Source organism: Schistocerca nitens, chromosome 9, assembly GCF_023898315.1.
Source record: "Schistocerca nitens isolate TAMUIC-IGC-003100 chromosome 9, iqSchNite1.1, whole genome shotgun sequence".
NCBI lineage: Eukaryota > Metazoa > Arthropoda > Insecta > Orthoptera > Acrididae > Schistocerca > Schistocerca nitens.
The window spans coordinates 452990331-453004830 of record NC_064622.1 but is presented as its reverse complement, the minus strand read 5'-3'; the positions used below and the strand labels follow the sequence as shown (position 1 = coordinate 453004830).

General features: G+C 52.4%; 48 non-coding genes across 48 annotated transcripts; 29 read left to right on the top strand and 19 right to left on the bottom strand.

Moving 5' to 3' along the window:
- Nucleotides 1-265: 265 nt before the first annotated feature.
- Nucleotides 266-338, bottom strand: Trnar-acg (transfer RNA arginine (anticodon ACG)). Its single transcript has one exon. It is a non-coding gene; the product is annotated as a tRNA-Arg (tRNA).
- Nucleotides 339-716: 378 nt separating this feature from the next.
- Trnai-uau (transfer RNA isoleucine (anticodon UAU)) lies at nucleotides 717-808 on the top strand. The gene is given in 2 exon segments: nucleotides 717-754; nucleotides 773-808. It is a non-coding gene; the product is annotated as a tRNA-Ile (tRNA).
- A 107-nt stretch (nucleotides 809-915) lies between these two features.
- Trnad-guc (transfer RNA aspartic acid (anticodon GUC)) lies at nucleotides 916-987 on the top strand. The gene has a single exon. It is a non-coding gene; the product is annotated as a tRNA-Asp (tRNA).
- Nucleotides 988-1094: 107 nt separating this feature from the next.
- Trnad-guc (transfer RNA aspartic acid (anticodon GUC)) lies at nucleotides 1095-1166 on the top strand. Its single transcript has one exon. It is a non-coding gene; the product is annotated as a tRNA-Asp (tRNA).
- Nucleotides 1167-1400: 234 nt separating this feature from the next.
- Nucleotides 1401-1472, bottom strand: Trnam-cau (transfer RNA methionine (anticodon CAU)). Its single transcript has one exon. It is a non-coding gene; the product is annotated as a tRNA-Met (tRNA).
- A 287-nt stretch (nucleotides 1473-1759) lies between these two features.
- Nucleotides 1760-1832, bottom strand: Trnar-acg (transfer RNA arginine (anticodon ACG)). Its single transcript has one exon. It is a non-coding gene; the product is annotated as a tRNA-Arg (tRNA).
- A 378-nt stretch (nucleotides 1833-2210) lies between these two features.
- On the top strand, nucleotides 2211-2302 carry Trnai-uau (transfer RNA isoleucine (anticodon UAU)). Its single transcript is given in 2 exon segments — nucleotides 2211-2248; nucleotides 2267-2302. It is a non-coding gene; the product is annotated as a tRNA-Ile (tRNA).
- A 107-nt stretch (nucleotides 2303-2409) lies between these two features.
- Trnad-guc (transfer RNA aspartic acid (anticodon GUC)) lies at nucleotides 2410-2481 on the top strand. The gene has a single exon. It is a non-coding gene; the product is annotated as a tRNA-Asp (tRNA).
- A 107-nt stretch (nucleotides 2482-2588) lies between these two features.
- Trnad-guc (transfer RNA aspartic acid (anticodon GUC)) lies at nucleotides 2589-2660 on the top strand. Its single transcript has one exon. It is a non-coding gene; the product is annotated as a tRNA-Asp (tRNA).
- Nucleotides 2661-2894: 234 nt separating this feature from the next.
- Trnam-cau (transfer RNA methionine (anticodon CAU)) lies at nucleotides 2895-2966 on the bottom strand. The gene has a single exon. It is a non-coding gene; the product is annotated as a tRNA-Met (tRNA).
- A 287-nt stretch (nucleotides 2967-3253) lies between these two features.
- Nucleotides 3254-3326, bottom strand: Trnar-acg (transfer RNA arginine (anticodon ACG)). The gene has a single exon. It is a non-coding gene; the product is annotated as a tRNA-Arg (tRNA).
- A 378-nt stretch (nucleotides 3327-3704) lies between these two features.
- Nucleotides 3705-3796, top strand: Trnai-uau (transfer RNA isoleucine (anticodon UAU)). Its single transcript is given in 2 exon segments — nucleotides 3705-3742; nucleotides 3761-3796. It is a non-coding gene; the product is annotated as a tRNA-Ile (tRNA).
- Nucleotides 3797-3903: 107 nt separating this feature from the next.
- Trnad-guc (transfer RNA aspartic acid (anticodon GUC)) lies at nucleotides 3904-3975 on the top strand. The gene has a single exon. It is a non-coding gene; the product is annotated as a tRNA-Asp (tRNA).
- A 107-nt stretch (nucleotides 3976-4082) lies between these two features.
- Nucleotides 4083-4154, top strand: Trnad-guc (transfer RNA aspartic acid (anticodon GUC)). Its single transcript has one exon. It is a non-coding gene; the product is annotated as a tRNA-Asp (tRNA).
- A 234-nt stretch (nucleotides 4155-4388) lies between these two features.
- Trnam-cau (transfer RNA methionine (anticodon CAU)) lies at nucleotides 4389-4460 on the bottom strand. The gene has a single exon. It is a non-coding gene; the product is annotated as a tRNA-Met (tRNA).
- Nucleotides 4461-4747: 287 nt separating this feature from the next.
- Trnar-acg (transfer RNA arginine (anticodon ACG)) lies at nucleotides 4748-4820 on the bottom strand. The gene has a single exon. It is a non-coding gene; the product is annotated as a tRNA-Arg (tRNA).
- Nucleotides 4821-5198: 378 nt separating this feature from the next.
- Trnai-uau (transfer RNA isoleucine (anticodon UAU)) lies at nucleotides 5199-5290 on the top strand. The gene is given in 2 exon segments: nucleotides 5199-5236; nucleotides 5255-5290. It is a non-coding gene; the product is annotated as a tRNA-Ile (tRNA).
- Nucleotides 5291-5397: 107 nt separating this feature from the next.
- Trnad-guc (transfer RNA aspartic acid (anticodon GUC)) lies at nucleotides 5398-5469 on the top strand. Its single transcript has one exon. It is a non-coding gene; the product is annotated as a tRNA-Asp (tRNA).
- A 107-nt stretch (nucleotides 5470-5576) lies between these two features.
- On the top strand, nucleotides 5577-5648 carry Trnad-guc (transfer RNA aspartic acid (anticodon GUC)). The gene has a single exon. It is a non-coding gene; the product is annotated as a tRNA-Asp (tRNA).
- Nucleotides 5649-5882: 234 nt separating this feature from the next.
- Nucleotides 5883-5954, bottom strand: Trnam-cau (transfer RNA methionine (anticodon CAU)). Its single transcript has one exon. It is a non-coding gene; the product is annotated as a tRNA-Met (tRNA).
- A 287-nt stretch (nucleotides 5955-6241) lies between these two features.
- On the bottom strand, nucleotides 6242-6314 carry Trnar-acg (transfer RNA arginine (anticodon ACG)). Its single transcript has one exon. It is a non-coding gene; the product is annotated as a tRNA-Arg (tRNA).
- A 378-nt stretch (nucleotides 6315-6692) lies between these two features.
- On the top strand, nucleotides 6693-6784 carry Trnai-uau (transfer RNA isoleucine (anticodon UAU)). Its single transcript is given in 2 exon segments — nucleotides 6693-6730; nucleotides 6749-6784. It is a non-coding gene; the product is annotated as a tRNA-Ile (tRNA).
- A 107-nt stretch (nucleotides 6785-6891) lies between these two features.
- Nucleotides 6892-6963, top strand: Trnad-guc (transfer RNA aspartic acid (anticodon GUC)). The gene has a single exon. It is a non-coding gene; the product is annotated as a tRNA-Asp (tRNA).
- A 107-nt stretch (nucleotides 6964-7070) lies between these two features.
- On the top strand, nucleotides 7071-7142 carry Trnad-guc (transfer RNA aspartic acid (anticodon GUC)). The gene has a single exon. It is a non-coding gene; the product is annotated as a tRNA-Asp (tRNA).
- A 234-nt stretch (nucleotides 7143-7376) lies between these two features.
- Trnam-cau (transfer RNA methionine (anticodon CAU)) lies at nucleotides 7377-7448 on the bottom strand. The gene has a single exon. It is a non-coding gene; the product is annotated as a tRNA-Met (tRNA).
- Nucleotides 7449-7735: 287 nt separating this feature from the next.
- On the bottom strand, nucleotides 7736-7808 carry Trnar-acg (transfer RNA arginine (anticodon ACG)). The gene has a single exon. It is a non-coding gene; the product is annotated as a tRNA-Arg (tRNA).
- A 378-nt stretch (nucleotides 7809-8186) lies between these two features.
- On the top strand, nucleotides 8187-8278 carry Trnai-uau (transfer RNA isoleucine (anticodon UAU)). The gene is given in 2 exon segments: nucleotides 8187-8224; nucleotides 8243-8278. It is a non-coding gene; the product is annotated as a tRNA-Ile (tRNA).
- A 107-nt stretch (nucleotides 8279-8385) lies between these two features.
- Trnad-guc (transfer RNA aspartic acid (anticodon GUC)) lies at nucleotides 8386-8457 on the top strand. The gene has a single exon. It is a non-coding gene; the product is annotated as a tRNA-Asp (tRNA).
- Nucleotides 8458-8564: 107 nt separating this feature from the next.
- On the top strand, nucleotides 8565-8636 carry Trnad-guc (transfer RNA aspartic acid (anticodon GUC)). The gene has a single exon. It is a non-coding gene; the product is annotated as a tRNA-Asp (tRNA).
- Nucleotides 8637-8870: 234 nt separating this feature from the next.
- On the bottom strand, nucleotides 8871-8942 carry Trnam-cau (transfer RNA methionine (anticodon CAU)). The gene has a single exon. It is a non-coding gene; the product is annotated as a tRNA-Met (tRNA).
- Nucleotides 8943-9229: 287 nt separating this feature from the next.
- On the bottom strand, nucleotides 9230-9302 carry Trnar-acg (transfer RNA arginine (anticodon ACG)). Its single transcript has one exon. It is a non-coding gene; the product is annotated as a tRNA-Arg (tRNA).
- Nucleotides 9303-9680: 378 nt separating this feature from the next.
- Trnai-uau (transfer RNA isoleucine (anticodon UAU)) lies at nucleotides 9681-9772 on the top strand. The gene is given in 2 exon segments: nucleotides 9681-9718; nucleotides 9737-9772. It is a non-coding gene; the product is annotated as a tRNA-Ile (tRNA).
- A 107-nt stretch (nucleotides 9773-9879) lies between these two features.
- Nucleotides 9880-9951, top strand: Trnad-guc (transfer RNA aspartic acid (anticodon GUC)). The gene has a single exon. It is a non-coding gene; the product is annotated as a tRNA-Asp (tRNA).
- A 107-nt stretch (nucleotides 9952-10058) lies between these two features.
- On the top strand, nucleotides 10059-10130 carry Trnad-guc (transfer RNA aspartic acid (anticodon GUC)). The gene has a single exon. It is a non-coding gene; the product is annotated as a tRNA-Asp (tRNA).
- A 234-nt stretch (nucleotides 10131-10364) lies between these two features.
- Nucleotides 10365-10436, bottom strand: Trnam-cau (transfer RNA methionine (anticodon CAU)). Its single transcript has one exon. It is a non-coding gene; the product is annotated as a tRNA-Met (tRNA).
- Nucleotides 10437-10723: 287 nt separating this feature from the next.
- On the bottom strand, nucleotides 10724-10796 carry Trnar-acg (transfer RNA arginine (anticodon ACG)). The gene has a single exon. It is a non-coding gene; the product is annotated as a tRNA-Arg (tRNA).
- Nucleotides 10797-11174: 378 nt separating this feature from the next.
- Trnai-uau (transfer RNA isoleucine (anticodon UAU)) lies at nucleotides 11175-11266 on the top strand. Its single transcript is given in 2 exon segments — nucleotides 11175-11212; nucleotides 11231-11266. It is a non-coding gene; the product is annotated as a tRNA-Ile (tRNA).
- A 107-nt stretch (nucleotides 11267-11373) lies between these two features.
- On the top strand, nucleotides 11374-11445 carry Trnad-guc (transfer RNA aspartic acid (anticodon GUC)). Its single transcript has one exon. It is a non-coding gene; the product is annotated as a tRNA-Asp (tRNA).
- Nucleotides 11446-11552: 107 nt separating this feature from the next.
- Trnad-guc (transfer RNA aspartic acid (anticodon GUC)) lies at nucleotides 11553-11624 on the top strand. The gene has a single exon. It is a non-coding gene; the product is annotated as a tRNA-Asp (tRNA).
- A 234-nt stretch (nucleotides 11625-11858) lies between these two features.
- Trnam-cau (transfer RNA methionine (anticodon CAU)) lies at nucleotides 11859-11930 on the bottom strand. The gene has a single exon. It is a non-coding gene; the product is annotated as a tRNA-Met (tRNA).
- Nucleotides 11931-12217: 287 nt separating this feature from the next.
- Trnar-acg (transfer RNA arginine (anticodon ACG)) lies at nucleotides 12218-12290 on the bottom strand. Its single transcript has one exon. It is a non-coding gene; the product is annotated as a tRNA-Arg (tRNA).
- Nucleotides 12291-12668: 378 nt separating this feature from the next.
- Nucleotides 12669-12760, top strand: Trnai-uau (transfer RNA isoleucine (anticodon UAU)). The gene is given in 2 exon segments: nucleotides 12669-12706; nucleotides 12725-12760. It is a non-coding gene; the product is annotated as a tRNA-Ile (tRNA).
- A 107-nt stretch (nucleotides 12761-12867) lies between these two features.
- On the top strand, nucleotides 12868-12939 carry Trnad-guc (transfer RNA aspartic acid (anticodon GUC)). Its single transcript has one exon. It is a non-coding gene; the product is annotated as a tRNA-Asp (tRNA).
- A 107-nt stretch (nucleotides 12940-13046) lies between these two features.
- On the top strand, nucleotides 13047-13118 carry Trnad-guc (transfer RNA aspartic acid (anticodon GUC)). Its single transcript has one exon. It is a non-coding gene; the product is annotated as a tRNA-Asp (tRNA).
- Nucleotides 13119-13352: 234 nt separating this feature from the next.
- Trnam-cau (transfer RNA methionine (anticodon CAU)) lies at nucleotides 13353-13424 on the bottom strand. Its single transcript has one exon. It is a non-coding gene; the product is annotated as a tRNA-Met (tRNA).
- Nucleotides 13425-13711: 287 nt separating this feature from the next.
- On the bottom strand, nucleotides 13712-13784 carry Trnar-acg (transfer RNA arginine (anticodon ACG)). The gene has a single exon. It is a non-coding gene; the product is annotated as a tRNA-Arg (tRNA).
- A 378-nt stretch (nucleotides 13785-14162) lies between these two features.
- Trnai-uau (transfer RNA isoleucine (anticodon UAU)) lies at nucleotides 14163-14254 on the top strand. The gene is given in 2 exon segments: nucleotides 14163-14200; nucleotides 14219-14254. It is a non-coding gene; the product is annotated as a tRNA-Ile (tRNA).
- A 107-nt stretch (nucleotides 14255-14361) lies between these two features.
- Trnad-guc (transfer RNA aspartic acid (anticodon GUC)) lies at nucleotides 14362-14433 on the top strand. Its single transcript has one exon. It is a non-coding gene; the product is annotated as a tRNA-Asp (tRNA).
- Nucleotides 14434-14500: the final 67 nt, after the last annotated feature.

Sequence of the window (14500 nt, the reverse complement as noted above, 5' to 3'; positions counted from 1 at the left end):
CGTCACATCACTTGGGACACTTGGGCAGTGTTGTCTGCGTCGCTTTCACACGCCTACATTTGATTGCGTAACATCTCCTACAGCTCTCAGCTTGACTTGTCTCGACTTTGCTCGACTGACGCTACGCTGACGCTTGCACGCAGCGATATTTACCACGATCGCCTCGACATGCAGCTGCGAGATGCACAGGAGTAACAAAGCACTGCACGATGCGGCGACATACGAAATCCACTGCCCAGCTACGCGTTGGCAACTAACAAAATGCCGACCCTGCCAGGATTCGAACCTGGAATCTTCTGATCCGTAGTCAGACGCGTTATCCGTTGCGCCACAGGGCCAGTGGCAGCATTTCTCGCTACGAGACAAGTGCAATTCGCTAAGAAACGTGTTCTCCAGGGCTCATCAAGCTCCCAAGGAAGGCACCACTCGTCCAGCTGCGTGGTCGCGGTGCGCCTGCAGAGCTTGGAGCTTGCCACACATCTGCGCTCGCTGTTCGACAGGTAGCACGAGGCAAGGCGCGCGTTTTTCTGCATTTTTTCGATGACGAGAGGCGGTTGATGTGCATGTAAGCGTAGCATATCAAACACGAATAGCACGAAGCATTCGTACTTAGGTGCCAAAGTCGCAGTATGGCCGCAGGTGGCGATCATATGTTTTTGTAGCCACCACTGGTTTGCAGCAAAGCGAATATGGCTAACTGAGAGCGTTTCGCTGTAGCCCCAGTGGCGCAATTGGTTAGCGCACGGTACTTATAAGGCAGTAGCCGTGAGCAATGCCGGGGTTGTGAGTTCGAGCCTCACCTGGGGCATACTTTTATTTCGTAGCAGCTGTCTCTGACAGCATCGGGAGGCTACATTTCAGATGTATCAGCTATGTCAGCAAGATTAATGTGCATTATAGGCGCTAGTTGCGTCTTCCTCGGTAGTATAGTGGTTAGTATCCCCGCCTGTCACGCGGGAGACCGGGGTTCGATTCCCCGCCGGGGAGGCACACTAGATTTTTAATTATTGCACTATCAGTCGCCGAACTTAGTGTAGACCGTTTACAGCTACTTGCAACAAGTGTCTCCCACACAGACAGCTGCCTGCATCCCGTCCTCGGTAGTATAGTGGTTAGTATCCCCGCCTGTCACGCGGGAGACCGGGGTTCGATTCCCCGCCGGGGAGACGCGATTTTTATCTCACAAACCTGCTCGAGTGTTGCGCGTGTGGGGCGGAAGAGCATTAACTTTGCCATTAACTTGCTGCAAAATCTTAAAAAATGATGCATCATAGGAAGTAGTTCTCGCATTCTTCACACTTCAGAATTACGGGGTTTGCTTTTGAGGCTGAATCAATGCCCCCAGCCGACTCTCTAGGCGTAATAATCGTGCTCGACACAATCAGGAAAAGAAATAATTTTAGCAGAGCGTGGTTTCGATCCACGGACCTCTGGGTTATGGGCCCAGCACGCTTCCACTGCGCCACTCTGCTGTGTGGGTGTATACTGGCTCTTCGTCACATCACTTGGGACACTTGGGCAGTGTTGTCTGCGTCGCTTTCACACGCCTACATTTGATTGCGTAACATCTCCTACAGCTCTCAGCTTGACTTGTCTCGACTTTGCTCGACTGACGCTACGCTGACGCTTGCACGCAGCGATATTTACCACGATCGCCTCGACATGCAGCTGCGAGATGCACAGGAGTAACAAAGCACTGCACGATGCGGCGACATACGAAATCCACTGCCCAGCTACGCGTTGGCAACTAACAAAATGCCGACCCTGCCAGGATTCGAACCTGGAATCTTCTGATCCGTAGTCAGACGCGTTATCCGTTGCGCCACAGGGCCAGTGGCAGCATTTCTCGCTACGAGACAAGTGCAATTCGCTAAGAAACGTGTTCTCCAGGGCTCATCAAGCTCCCAAGGAAGGCACCACTCGTCCAGCTGCGTGGTCGCGGTGCGCCTGCAGAGCTTGGAGCTTGCCACACATCTGCGCTCGCTGTTCGACAGGTAGCACGAGGCAAGGCGCGCGTTTTTCTGCATTTTTTCGATGACGAGAGGCGGTTGATGTGCATGTAAGCGTAGCATATCAAACACGAATAGCACGAAGCATTCGTACTTAGGTGCCAAAGTCGCAGTATGGCCGCAGGTGGCGATCATATGTTTTTGTAGCCACCACTGGTTTGCAGCAAAGCGAATATGGCTAACTGAGAGCGTTTCGCTGTAGCCCCAGTGGCGCAATTGGTTAGCGCACGGTACTTATAAGGCAGTAGCCGTGAGCAATGCCGGGGTTGTGAGTTCGAGCCTCACCTGGGGCATACTTTTATTTCGTAGCAGCTGTCTCTGACAGCATCGGGAGGCTACATTTCAGATGTATCAGCTATGTCAGCAAGATTAATGTGCATTATAGGCGCTAGTTGCGTCTTCCTCGGTAGTATAGTGGTTAGTATCCCCGCCTGTCACGCGGGAGACCGGGGTTCGATTCCCCGCCGGGGAGGCACACTAGATTTTTAATTATTGCACTATCAGTCGCCGAACTTAGTGTAGACCGTTTACAGCTACTTGCAACAAGTGTCTCCCACACAGACAGCTGCCTGCATCCCGTCCTCGGTAGTATAGTGGTTAGTATCCCCGCCTGTCACGCGGGAGACCGGGGTTCGATTCCCCGCCGGGGAGACGCGATTTTTATCTCACAAACCTGCTCGAGTGTTGCGCGTGTGGGGCGGAAGAGCATTAACTTTGCCATTAACTTGCTGCAAAATCTTAAAAAATGATGCATCATAGGAAGTAGTTCTCGCATTCTTCACACTTCAGAATTACGGGGTTTGCTTTTGAGGCTGAATCAATGCCCCCAGCCGACTCTCTAGGCGTAATAATCGTGCTCGACACAATCAGGAAAAGAAATAATTTTAGCAGAGCGTGGTTTCGATCCACGGACCTCTGGGTTATGGGCCCAGCACGCTTCCACTGCGCCACTCTGCTGTGTGGGTGTATACTGGCTCTTCGTCACATCACTTGGGACACTTGGGCAGTGTTGTCTGCGTCGCTTTCACACGCCTACATTTGATTGCGTAACATCTCCTACAGCTCTCAGCTTGACTTGTCTCGACTTTGCTCGACTGACGCTACGCTGACGCTTGCACGCAGCGATATTTACCACGATCGCCTCGACATGCAGCTGCGAGATGCACAGGAGTAACAAAGCACTGCACGATGCGGCGACATACGAAATCCACTGCCCAGCTACGCGTTGGCAACTAACAAAATGCCGACCCTGCCAGGATTCGAACCTGGAATCTTCTGATCCGTAGTCAGACGCGTTATCCGTTGCGCCACAGGGCCAGTGGCAGCATTTCTCGCTACGAGACAAGTGCAATTCGCTAAGAAACGTGTTCTCCAGGGCTCATCAAGCTCCCAAGGAAGGCACCACTCGTCCAGCTGCGTGGTCGCGGTGCGCCTGCAGAGCTTGGAGCTTGCCACACATCTGCGCTCGCTGTTCGACAGGTAGCACGAGGCAAGGCGCGCGTTTTTCTGCATTTTTTCGATGACGAGAGGCGGTTGATGTGCATGTAAGCGTAGCATATCAAACACGAATAGCACGAAGCATTCGTACTTAGGTGCCAAAGTCGCAGTATGGCCGCAGGTGGCGATCATATGTTTTTGTAGCCACCACTGGTTTGCAGCAAAGCGAATATGGCTAACTGAGAGCGTTTCGCTGTAGCCCCAGTGGCGCAATTGGTTAGCGCACGGTACTTATAAGGCAGTAGCCGTGAGCAATGCCGGGGTTGTGAGTTCGAGCCTCACCTGGGGCATACTTTTATTTCGTAGCAGCTGTCTCTGACAGCATCGGGAGGCTACATTTCAGATGTATCAGCTATGTCAGCAAGATTAATGTGCATTATAGGCGCTAGTTGCGTCTTCCTCGGTAGTATAGTGGTTAGTATCCCCGCCTGTCACGCGGGAGACCGGGGTTCGATTCCCCGCCGGGGAGGCACACTAGATTTTTAATTATTGCACTATCAGTCGCCGAACTTAGTGTAGACCGTTTACAGCTACTTGCAACAAGTGTCTCCCACACAGACAGCTGCCTGCATCCCGTCCTCGGTAGTATAGTGGTTAGTATCCCCGCCTGTCACGCGGGAGACCGGGGTTCGATTCCCCGCCGGGGAGACGCGATTTTTATCTCACAAACCTGCTCGAGTGTTGCGCGTGTGGGGCGGAAGAGCATTAACTTTGCCATTAACTTGCTGCAAAATCTTAAAAAATGATGCATCATAGGAAGTAGTTCTCGCATTCTTCACACTTCAGAATTACGGGGTTTGCTTTTGAGGCTGAATCAATGCCCCCAGCCGACTCTCTAGGCGTAATAATCGTGCTCGACACAATCAGGAAAAGAAATAATTTTAGCAGAGCGTGGTTTCGATCCACGGACCTCTGGGTTATGGGCCCAGCACGCTTCCACTGCGCCACTCTGCTGTGTGGGTGTATACTGGCTCTTCGTCACATCACTTGGGACACTTGGGCAGTGTTGTCTGCGTCGCTTTCACACGCCTACATTTGATTGCGTAACATCTCCTACAGCTCTCAGCTTGACTTGTCTCGACTTTGCTCGACTGACGCTACGCTGACGCTTGCACGCAGCGATATTTACCACGATCGCCTCGACATGCAGCTGCGAGATGCACAGGAGTAACAAAGCACTGCACGATGCGGCGACATACGAAATCCACTGCCCAGCTACGCGTTGGCAACTAACAAAATGCCGACCCTGCCAGGATTCGAACCTGGAATCTTCTGATCCGTAGTCAGACGCGTTATCCGTTGCGCCACAGGGCCAGTGGCAGCATTTCTCGCTACGAGACAAGTGCAATTCGCTAAGAAACGTGTTCTCCAGGGCTCATCAAGCTCCCAAGGAAGGCACCACTCGTCCAGCTGCGTGGTCGCGGTGCGCCTGCAGAGCTTGGAGCTTGCCACACATCTGCGCTCGCTGTTCGACAGGTAGCACGAGGCAAGGCGCGCGTTTTTCTGCATTTTTTCGATGACGAGAGGCGGTTGATGTGCATGTAAGCGTAGCATATCAAACACGAATAGCACGAAGCATTCGTACTTAGGTGCCAAAGTCGCAGTATGGCCGCAGGTGGCGATCATATGTTTTTGTAGCCACCACTGGTTTGCAGCAAAGCGAATATGGCTAACTGAGAGCGTTTCGCTGTAGCCCCAGTGGCGCAATTGGTTAGCGCACGGTACTTATAAGGCAGTAGCCGTGAGCAATGCCGGGGTTGTGAGTTCGAGCCTCACCTGGGGCATACTTTTATTTCGTAGCAGCTGTCTCTGACAGCATCGGGAGGCTACATTTCAGATGTATCAGCTATGTCAGCAAGATTAATGTGCATTATAGGCGCTAGTTGCGTCTTCCTCGGTAGTATAGTGGTTAGTATCCCCGCCTGTCACGCGGGAGACCGGGGTTCGATTCCCCGCCGGGGAGGCACACTAGATTTTTAATTATTGCACTATCAGTCGCCGAACTTAGTGTAGACCGTTTACAGCTACTTGCAACAAGTGTCTCCCACACAGACAGCTGCCTGCATCCCGTCCTCGGTAGTATAGTGGTTAGTATCCCCGCCTGTCACGCGGGAGACCGGGGTTCGATTCCCCGCCGGGGAGACGCGATTTTTATCTCACAAACCTGCTCGAGTGTTGCGCGTGTGGGGCGGAAGAGCATTAACTTTGCCATTAACTTGCTGCAAAATCTTAAAAAATGATGCATCATAGGAAGTAGTTCTCGCATTCTTCACACTTCAGAATTACGGGGTTTGCTTTTGAGGCTGAATCAATGCCCCCAGCCGACTCTCTAGGCGTAATAATCGTGCTCGACACAATCAGGAAAAGAAATAATTTTAGCAGAGCGTGGTTTCGATCCACGGACCTCTGGGTTATGGGCCCAGCACGCTTCCACTGCGCCACTCTGCTGTGTGGGTGTATACTGGCTCTTCGTCACATCACTTGGGACACTTGGGCAGTGTTGTCTGCGTCGCTTTCACACGCCTACATTTGATTGCGTAACATCTCCTACAGCTCTCAGCTTGACTTGTCTCGACTTTGCTCGACTGACGCTACGCTGACGCTTGCACGCAGCGATATTTACCACGATCGCCTCGACATGCAGCTGCGAGATGCACAGGAGTAACAAAGCACTGCACGATGCGGCGACATACGAAATCCACTGCCCAGCTACGCGTTGGCAACTAACAAAATGCCGACCCTGCCAGGATTCGAACCTGGAATCTTCTGATCCGTAGTCAGACGCGTTATCCGTTGCGCCACAGGGCCAGTGGCAGCATTTCTCGCTACGAGACAAGTGCAATTCGCTAAGAAACGTGTTCTCCAGGGCTCATCAAGCTCCCAAGGAAGGCACCACTCGTCCAGCTGCGTGGTCGCGGTGCGCCTGCAGAGCTTGGAGCTTGCCACACATCTGCGCTCGCTGTTCGACAGGTAGCACGAGGCAAGGCGCGCGTTTTTCTGCATTTTTTCGATGACGAGAGGCGGTTGATGTGCATGTAAGCGTAGCATATCAAACACGAATAGCACGAAGCATTCGTACTTAGGTGCCAAAGTCGCAGTATGGCCGCAGGTGGCGATCATATGTTTTTGTAGCCACCACTGGTTTGCAGCAAAGCGAATATGGCTAACTGAGAACGTTTCGCTGTAGCCCCAGTGGCGCAATTGGTTAGCGCACGGTACTTATAAGGCAGTAGCCGTGAGCAATGCCGGGGTTGTGAGTTCGAGCCTCACCTGGGGCATACTTTTATTTCGTAGCAGCTGTCTCTGACAGCATCGGGAGGCTACATTTCAGATGTATCAGCTATGTCAGCAAGATTAATGTGCATTATAGGCGCTAGTTGCGTCTTCCTCGGTAGTATAGTGGTTAGTATCCCCGCCTGTCACGCGGGAGACCGGGGTTCGATTCCCCGCCGGGGAGGCACACTAGATTTTTAATTATTGCACTATCAGTCGCCGAACTTAGTGTAGACCGTTTACAGCTACTTGCAACAAGTGTCTCCCACACAGACAGCTGCCTGCATCCCGTCCTCGGTAGTATAGTGGTTAGTATCCCCGCCTGTCACGCGGGAGACCGGGGTTCGATTCCCCGCCGGGGAGACGCGATTTTTATCTCACAAACCTGCTCGAGTGTTGCGCGTGTGGGGCGGAAGAGCATTAACTTTGCCATTAACTTGCTGCAAAATCTTAAAAAATGATGCATCATAGGAAGTAGTTCTCGCATTCTTCACACTTCAGAATTACGGGGTTTGCTTTTGAGGCTGAATCAATGCCCCCAGCCGACTCTCTAGGCGTAATAATCGTGCTCGACACAATCAGGAAAAGAAATAATTTTAGCAGAGCGTGGTTTCGATCCACGGACCTCTGGGTTATGGGCCCAGCACGCTTCCACTGCGCCACTCTGCTGTGTGGGTGTATACTGGCTCTTCGTCACATCACTTGGGACACTTGGGCAGTGTTGTCTGCGTCGCTTTCACACGCCTACATTTGATTGCGTAACATCTCCTACAGCTCTCAGCTTGACTTGTCTCGACTTTGCTCGACTGACGCTACGCTGACGCTTGCACGCAGCGATATTTACCACGATCGCCTCGACATGCAGCTGCGAGATGCACAGGAGTAACAAAGCACTGCACGATGCGGCGACATACGAAATCCACTGCCCAGCTACGCGTTGGCAACTAACAAAATGCCGACCCTGCCAGGATTCGAACCTGGAATCTTCTGATCCGTAGTCAGACGCGTTATCCGTTGCGCCACAGGGCCAGTGGCAGCATTTCTCGCTACGAGACAAGTGCAATTCGCTAAGAAACGTGTTCTCCAGGGCTCATCAAGCTCCCAAGGAAGGCACCACTCGTCCAGCTGCGTGGTCGCGGTGCGCCTGCAGAGCTTGGAGCTTGCCACACATCTGCGCTCGCTGTTCGACAGGTAGCACGAGGCAAGGCGCGCGTTTTTCTGCATTTTTTCGATGACGAGAGGCGGTTGATGTGCATGTAAGCGTAGCATATCAAACACGAATAGCACGAAGCATTCGTACTTAGGTGCCAAAGTCGCAGTATGGCCGCAGGTGGCGATCATATGTTTTTGTAGCCACCACTGGTTTGCAGCAAAGCGAATATGGCTAACTGAGAGCGTTTCGCTGTAGCCCCAGTGGCGCAATTGGTTAGCGCACGGTACTTATAAGGCAGTAGCCGTGAGCAATGCCGGGGTTGTGAGTTCGAGCCTCACCTGGGGCATACTTTTATTTCGTAGCAGCTGTCTCTGACAGCATCGGGAGGCTACATTTCAGATGTATCAGCTATGTCAGCAAGATTAATGTGCATTATAGGCGCTAGTTGCGTCTTCCTCGGTAGTATAGTGGTTAGTATCCCCGCCTGTCACGCGGGAGACCGGGGTTCGATTCCCCGCCGGGGAGGCACACTAGATTTTTAATTATTGCACTATCAGTCGCCGAACTTAGTGTAGACCGTTTACAGCTACTTGCAACAAGTGTCTCCCACACAGACAGCTGCCTGCATCCCGTCCTCGGTAGTATAGTGGTTAGTATCCCCGCCTGTCACGCGGGAGACCGGGGTTCGATTCCCCGCCGGGGAGACGCGATTTTTATCTCACAAACCTGCTCGAGTGTTGCGCGTGTGGGGCGGAAGAGCATTAACTTTGCCATTAACTTGCTGCAAAATCTTAAAAAATGATGCATCATAGGAAGTAGTTCTCGCATTCTTCACACTTCAGAATTACGGGGTTTGCTTTTGAGGCTGAATCAATGCCCCCAGCCGACTCTCTAGGCGTAATAATCGTGCTCGACACAATCAGGAAAAGAAATAATTTTAGCAGAGCGTGGTTTCGATCCACGGACCTCTGGGTTATGGGCCCAGCACGCTTCCACTGCGCCACTCTGCTGTGTGGGTGTATACTGGCTCTTCGTCACATCACTTGGGACACTTGGGCAGTGTTGTCTGCGTCGCTTTCACACGCCTACATTTGATTGCGTAACATCTCCTACAGCTCTCAGCTTGACTTGTCTCGACTTTGCTCGACTGACGCTACGCTGACGCTTGCACGCAGCGATATTTACCACGATCGCCTCGACATGCAGCTGCGAGATGCACAGGAGTAACAAAGCACTGCACGATGCGGCGACATACGAAATCCACTGCCCAGCTACGCGTTGGCAACTAACAAAATGCCGACCCTGCCAGGATTCGAACCTGGAATCTTCTGATCCGTAGTCAGACGCGTTATCCGTTGCGCCACAGGGCCAGTGGCAGCATTTCTCGCTACGAGACAAGTGCAATTCGCTAAGAAACGTGTTCTCCAGGGCTCATCAAGCTCCCAAGGAAGGCACCACTCGTCCAGCTGCGTGGTCGCGGTGCGCCTGCAGAGCTTGGAGCTTGCCACACATCTGCGCTCGCTGTTCGACAGGTAGCACGAGGCAAGGCGCGCGTTTTTCTGCATTTTTTCGATGACGAGAGGCGGTTGATGTGCATGTAAGCGTAGCATATCAAACACGAATAGCACGAAGCATTCGTACTTAGGTGCCAAAGTCGCAGTATGGCCGCAGGTGGCGATCATATGTTTTTGTAGCCACCACTGGTTTGCAGCAAAGCGAATATGGCTAACTGAGAGCGTTTCGCTGTAGCCCCAGTGGCGCAATTGGTTAGCGCACGGTACTTATAAGGCAGTAGCCGTGAGCAATGCCGGGGTTGTGAGTTCGAGCCTCACCTGGGGCATACTTTTATTTCGTAGCAGCTGTCTCTGACAGCATCGGGAGGCTACATTTCAGATGTATCAGCTATGTCAGCAAGATTAATGTGCATTATAGGCGCTAGTTGCGTCTTCCTCGGTAGTATAGTGGTTAGTATCCCCGCCTGTCACGCGGGAGACCGGGGTTCGATTCCCCGCCGGGGAGGCACACTAGATTTTTAATTATTGCACTATCAGTCGCCGAACTTAGTGTAGACCGTTTACAGCTACTTGCAACAAGTGTCTCCCACACAGACAGCTGCCTGCATCCCGTCCTCGGTAGTATAGTGGTTAGTATCCCCGCCTGTCACGCGGGAGACCGGGGTTCGATTCCCCGCCGGGGAGACGCGATTTTTATCTCACAAACCTGCTCGAGTGTTGCGCGTGTGGGGCGGAAGAGCATTAACTTTGCCATTAACTTGCTGCAAAATCTTAAAAAATGATGCATCATAGGAAGTAGTTCTCGCATTCTTCACACTTCAGAATTACGGGGTTTGCTTTTGAGGCTGAATCAATGCCCCCAGCCGACTCTCTAGGCGTAATAATCGTGCTCGACACAATCAGGAAAAGAAATAATTTTAGCAGAGCGTGGTTTCGATCCACGGACCTCTGGGTTATGGGCCCAGCACGCTTCCACTGCGCCACTCTGCTGTGTGGGTGTATACTGGCTCTTCGTCACATCACTTGGGACACTTGGGCAGTGTTGTCTGCGTCGCTTTCACACGCCTACATTTGATTGCGTAACATCTCCTACAGCTCTCAGCTTGACTTGTCTCGACTTTGCTCGACTGACGCTACGCTGACGCTTGCACGCAGCGATATTTACCACGATCGCCTCGACATGCAGCTGCGAGATGCACAGGAGTAACAAAGCACTGCACGATGCGGCGACATACGAAATCCACTGCCCAGCTACGCGTTGGCAACTAACAAAATGCCGACCCTGCCAGGATTCGAACCTGGAATCTTCTGATCCGTAGTCAGACGCGTTATCCGTTGCGCCACAGGGCCAGTGGCAGCATTTCTCGCTACGAGACAAGTGCAATTCGCTAAGAAACGTGTTCTCCAGGGCTCATCAAGCTCCCAAGGAAGGCACCACTCGTCCAGCTGCGTGGTCGCGGTGCGCCTGCAGAGCTTGGAGCTTGCCACACATCTGCGCTCGCTGTTCGACAGGTAGCACGAGGCAAGGCGCGCGTTTTTCTGCATTTTTTCGATGACGAGAGGCGGTTGATGTGCATGTAAGCGTAGCATATCAAACACGAATAGCACGAAGCATTCGTACTTAGGTGCCAAAGTCGCAGTATGGCCGCAGGTGGCGATCATATGTTTTTGTAGCCACCACTGGTTTGCAGCAAAGCGAATATGGCTAACTGAGAACGTTTCGCTGTAGCCCCAGTGGCGCAATTGGTTAGCGCACGGTACTTATAAGGCAGTAGCCGTGAGCAATGCCGGGGTTGTGAGTTCGAGCCTCACCTGGGGCATACTTTTATTTCGTAGCAGCTGTCTCTGACAGCATCGGGAGGCTACATTTCAGATGTATCAGCTATGTCAGCAAGATTAATGTGCATTATAGGCGCTAGTTGCGTCTTCCTCGGTAGTATAGTGGTTAGTATCCCCGCCTGTCACGCGGGAGACCGGGGTTCGATTCCCCGCCGGGGAGGCACACTAGATTTTTAATTATTGCACTATCAGTCGCCGAACTTAGTGTAGACCGTTTACAGCTACTTGCAACAAGTGTCTCCCACACAGACAGCTGCCTGCATCCCGTCCTCGGTAGTATAGTGGTTAGTATCCCCGCCTGTCACGCGGGAGACCGGGGTTCGATTCCCCGCCGGGGAGACGCGATTTTTATCTCACAAACCTGCTCGAGTGTTGCGCGTGTGGGGCGGAAGAGCATTAACTTTGCCATTAACTTGCTGCAAAATCTTAAAAAATGATGCATCATAGGAAGTAGTTCTCGCATTCTTCACACTTCAGAATTACGGGGTTTGCTTTTGAGGCTGAATCAATGCCCCCAGCCGACTCTCTAGGCGTAATAATCGTGCTCGACACAATCAGGAAAAGAAATAATTTTAGCAGAGCGTGGTTTCGATCCACGGACCTCTGGGTTATGGGCCCAGCACGCTTCCACTGCGCCACTCTGCTGTGTGGGTGTATACTGGCTCTTCGTCACATCACTTGGGACACTTGGGCAGTGTTGTCTGCGTCGCTTTCACACGCCTACATTTGATTGCGTAACATCTCCTACAGCTCTCAGCTTGACTTGTCTCGACTTTGCTCGACTGACGCTACGCTGACGCTTGCACGCAGCGATATTTACCACGATCGCCTCGACATGCAGCTGCGAGATGCACAGGAGTAACAAAGCACTGCACGATGCGGCGACATACGAAATCCACTGCCCAGCTACGCGTTGGCAACTAACAAAATGCCGACCCTGCCAGGATTCGAACCTGGAATCTTCTGATCCGTAGTCAGACGCGTTATCCGTTGCGCCACAGGGCCAGTGGCAGCATTTCTCGCTACGAGACAAGTGCAATTCGCTAAGAAACGTGTTCTCCAGGGCTCATCAAGCTCCCAAGGAAGGCACCACTCGTCCAGCTGCGTGGTCGCGGTGCGCCTGCAGAGCTTGGAGCTTGCCACACATCTGCGCTCGCTGTTCGACAGGTAGCACGAGGCAAGGCGCGCGTTTTTCTGCATTTTTTCGATGACGAGAGGCGGTTGATGTGCATGTAAGCGTAGCATATCAAACACGAATAGCACGAAGCATTCGTACTTAGGTGCCAAAGTCGCAGTATGGCCGCAGGTGGCGATCATATGTTTTTGTAGCCACCACTGGTTTGCAGCAAAGCGAATATGGCTAACTGAGAACGTTTCGCTGTAGCCCCAGTGGCGCAATTGGTTAGCGCACCGTACTTATAAGGCAGTAGCCGTGAGCAATGCCGGGGTTGTGAGTTCGAGCCTCACCTGGGGCATACTTTTATTTCGTAGCAGCTGTCTCTGACAGCATCGGGAGGCTACATTTCAGATGTATCAGCTATGTCAGCAAGATTAATGTGCATTATAGGCGCTAGTTGCGTCTTCCTCGGTAGTATAGTGGTTAGTATCCCCGCCTGTCACGCGGGAGACCGGGGTTCGATTCCCCGCCGGGGAGGCACACTAGATTTTTAATTATTGCACTATCAGTCGCCGAACTTAGTGTAGACCGTTTACAGCTACTTGCAACAAGTGTCTCCCACACAGACAGCTGCCTGCATCCCGTCCTCGGTAGTATAGTGGTTAGTATCCCCGCCTGTCACGCGGGAGACCGGGGTTCGATTCCCCGCCGGGGAGACGCGATTTTTATCTCACAAACCTGCTCGAGTGTTGCGCGTGTGGGGCGGAAGAGCATTAACTTTGCCATTAACTTGCTGCAAAATCTTAAAAAATGATGCATCATAGGAAGTAGTTCTCGCATTCTTCACACTTCAGAATTACGGGGTTTGCTTTTGAGGCTGAATCAATGCCCCCAGCCGACTCTCTAGGCGTAATAATCGTGCTCGACACAATCAGGAAAAGAAATAATTTTAGCAGAGCGTGGTTTCGATCCACGGACCTCTGGGTTATGGGCCCAGCACGCTTCCACTGCGCCACTCTGCTGTGTGGGTGTATACTGGCTCTTCGTCACATCACTTGGGACACTTGGGCAGTGTTGTCTGCGTCGCTTTCACACGCCTACATTTGATTGCGTAACATCTCCTACAGCTCTCAGCTTGACTTGTCTCGACTTTGCTCGACTGACGCTACGCTGACGCTTGCACGCAGCGATATTTACCACGATCGCCTCGACATGCAGCTGCGAGATGCACAGGAGTAACAAAGCACTGCACGATGCGGCGACATACGAAATCCACTGCCCAGCTACGCGTTGGCAACTAACAAAATGCCGACCCTGCCAGGATTCGAACCTGGAATCTTCTGATCCGTAGTCAGACGCGTTATCCGTTGCGCCACAGGGCCAGTGGCAGCATTTCTCGCTACGAGACAAGTGCAATTCGCTAAGAAACGTGTTCTCCAGGGCTCATCAAGCTCCCAAGGAAGGCACCACTCGTCCAGCTGCGTGGTCGCGGTGCGCCTGCAGAGCTTGGAGCTTGCCACACATCTGCGCTCGCTGTTCGACAGGTAGCACGAGGCAAGGCGCGCGTTTTTCTGCATTTTTTCGATGACGAGAGGCGGTTGATGTGCATGTAAGCGTAGCATATCAAACACGAATAGCACGAAGCATTCGTACTTAGGTGCCAAAGTCGCAGTATGGCCGCAGGTGGCGATCATATGTTTTTGTAGCCACCACTGGTTTGCAGCAAAGCGAATATGGCTAACTGAGAGCGTTTCGCTGTAGCCCCAGTGGCGCAATTGGTTAGCGCACGGTACTTATAAGGCAGTAGCCGTGAGCAATGCCGGGGTTGTGAGTTCGAGCCTCACCTGGGGCATACTTTTATTTCGTAGCAGCTGTCTCTGACAGCATCGGGAGGCTACATTTCAGATGTATCAGCTATGTCAGCAAGATTAATGTGCATTATAGGCGCTAGTTGCGTCTTCCTCGGTAGTATAGTGGTTAGTATCCCCGCCTGTCACGCGGGAGACCGGGGTTCGATTCCCCGCCGGGGAGGCACACTAGATTTTTAATTATTGCACTATCAGTCGCCGAACTTAGTGTAGACCGTTTACAGCTACTT